The sequence below is a fragment of the Bidens hawaiensis genome, unplaced genomic scaffold (assembly GCF_021521415.1).
Source record: "Bidens hawaiensis isolate Kalapana, Puna unplaced genomic scaffold, B.hawaiensis_p1.1 tig00049720_1, whole genome shotgun sequence".
NCBI classification, from domain to species: Eukaryota; Viridiplantae; Streptophyta; class Magnoliopsida; order Asterales; family Asteraceae; genus Bidens; species Bidens hawaiensis.
Window position 1 is genome coordinate 2,301 of NW_027498894.1, and position 2,807 is coordinate 5,107.

The window sequence follows — 2,807 nt, forward strand, 5'->3', positions numbered from 1 at the left end:
GAACCGCCATACTCAAGTAACTGGTCTAGGTTCCAAGTACATCAACACACCGCAACGAAATGAGGCTTTTCGCTCTAGTTGGTCGATGCAAGGAGGAAAAAAAATTGGAAGAGTAACAAACAATATAAAAATAAATTGTGTGTATATATTATATGTGTTTTCTTACAAAAAGTGTTTAAAATAGTAAAGGTTATTGGATTTAAATATTTCAAAGTTTTACTCGTTAGTCAGGAACACTTTCATATAACGAAATGTTTAAAATAATTCCCAACTTTCAACTTATTTTCTTTTACCACACCCAAACTAAGGGACTCTAACTCTGTTAGTTTATTATTGATGGAGTTGGTGTCGCCTTACTTTGAAGTGTCAAAATAAAATAAAATGAAAATTGACATATACTAAATACCGTAGGCATGTAATTGTGTTTAAGATATTCACATTTAAAAAAACCTAACCATCTTATTCATGTTATTATTTTCTTGAACTTGAAAGTATATGAAATTGTTCTTTAAACGTTCCTAGATGTAAGACCATCATCGATAAAGGTGATTTTTATGGTAAATAATGTGTCTAATATGATACATAGCTCTCTCCCCCCTCCTCTCACATGGCCCACCATTCTTCAAATCATCATTTCTTTTCCAACTCACCTTCTTTCTCTTTTAAAATCCTCTAAAAATATTTTATCGAATATGACAAGTTAAAAACAAAAAGAGCATTAGTTAACATTTTTAATATAATTTGTTATTTTTATTAGAGAAATTAATGATTTGCCTCTCCATGCTTTATGGGCGACAGACGTTTGCAGGTCCAGGTCCGAAATTTTGCGTATAGCCCCCTGTCGTTATTGACGACCGGGGATAGACTGACCCCGCCGATAAACTACTGGGGAACAATACGTGAAATTTCAGACTTGGACTTGCAAACCTCTCGCCTATAAACATAAGCTATAAGGAGGCAAATCGTAATTTCTCTTTTTATTATACTATAATAATCATCATAACACATGCCACTAGCCACTCCCTCAAACCTTTCTCAATTCTCACCAACTCACATCTAGAAGAAATCATAGGGTCACTCTTCTCTCACATCCCCCACCCCTACCCACCCCACCCCCATACAGTCAAGAAACATATACATATATGCATATATATGTATAGTCAAAAAGATTGTAAAACCCTACCTCAACTTCTTAAAGTGGCCGGCCTTTGCTTTCTCTAGATGAACCAAAGGCTAATCTTTCTTTCTTAACAACCCCACAAAACAAAAAAGTGAAGTAACCCATAATAATAATAATAATAATAATAATAATGGGAAGATCACCTTGTTGTGAAAAGGCACACACAAACAAAGGAGCATGGACCAAAGAAGAAGATGATCGGTTAATTTCTCACATAAGGGCTCATGGTGAAGGCTGCTGGCGGTCACTCCCCAAGGCTGCCGGACTCCTACGCTGCGGCAAGAGCTGCCGGCTCCGGTGGATCAATTATCTCCGGCCTGACCTCAAACGTGGTAACTTCACTGAAGAAGAAGATGAACTCATCATCAAACTACATAGCCTTCTTGGTAACAAGTAAGTTAATATATTATCAAGATTCTTTATATTTTTGTTAAAAGTTCTTTTTTTTTGTATAGCCTAAAATATATCCATAACCTTGTTGGTAACAAGGTGTAAATCACATAAAATCTTTAAAAATTCAAAACTTTTATTTTTTTTACTTCATGATCTTCTTGTAGACAAGTTGAAAATCATCAAGTTTTTTTATTTTTATTTTTTTACTTACCTAATTTCGTATAATTTGAAAATATACATAGCCTTCTTGAAGACAGGAAAGTAAAAATCATCAAGATTCTTTAAAAAAAAAATTAAATTTTCATTTTTTAACTTACCCATGTGTAATTTGAAAAATGAAAATATCCATAACCTTCTTGGTAAAACGTTAAAAATCATCAAGATTCTTGAAAAAGCTTTAAAATATTTAATCATTTTACTTCTGTAATAAAAAAATATTACAAAAATAGGTGGTCTTTGATTGCTGGAAGATTACCGGGAAGAACAGATAACGAGATAAAGAATTACTGGAATACCCATATCCGAAGAAAGCTCTTAAACCGAGGAATTGACCCCGCAACTCATCGGCCAGTGAACGATACCGCCATCACCACCACCACCGCCACCAATAACAATAATTCATTACCGGATATTGCCACCACCGTCACCGCAACTACTATATCTTTTGCAAACCCTACTCCAACTACTCATTATCTAGTTAAAGAAGAAGTGGGAGATGAATCAAAACATAAAGAAATCAAGAACACACCACCAGAGATTCAAGAAAGATGTCCGGATTTAAATCTAGAGTTAAGAATCAGTCCACCTCATCAACAAAACAACAGCCAATCATCATCATCATCAACATCTTCATCCTCATCATCATCATACACACAACCACAAGATCAACATGTTTATTATCATAACCATAACAACCACCATCATCATGATCAACATCAACCATTAAAGACAGGTGGAAGAAGCTCAAGTGGTACCACTATATGCTTTACATGCAGTTTAGGTGTAGAAGCTAACAAGCAGTGCAGTTGTACCACCAGTCTTAATGGTTCAATAGTAAAACCACAAGTTATGACTTCTTAGGTTTGAAAACTAGTGTTTTGGACTATAGAAGCTCAATATTATGAATGAATATTTTGATACAAATTACTGGAAAAAATATATTTATGTATTATGTTTTTCTTTTTATTTGATTTGTAAAATTATGGTATAGCATATTGTCATATTGATATGATAA

The 2,807-nt window shown here is 34.0% G+C and overlaps 1 pseudogene across 1 annotated transcript; it reads left to right on the top strand.

The window, feature by feature from the left end:
• Window positions 1-1,206: 1,206 nt before the first annotated feature.
• Window positions 1,207-2,807, top strand: LOC143598151 (myb-related protein 308-like; annotated as a pseudogene). Its single transcript, XR_013147060.1, has 2 exons — window positions 1,207-1,573; window positions 2,023-2,807. The product of XR_013147060.1 is annotated as a myb-related protein 308-like (transcript).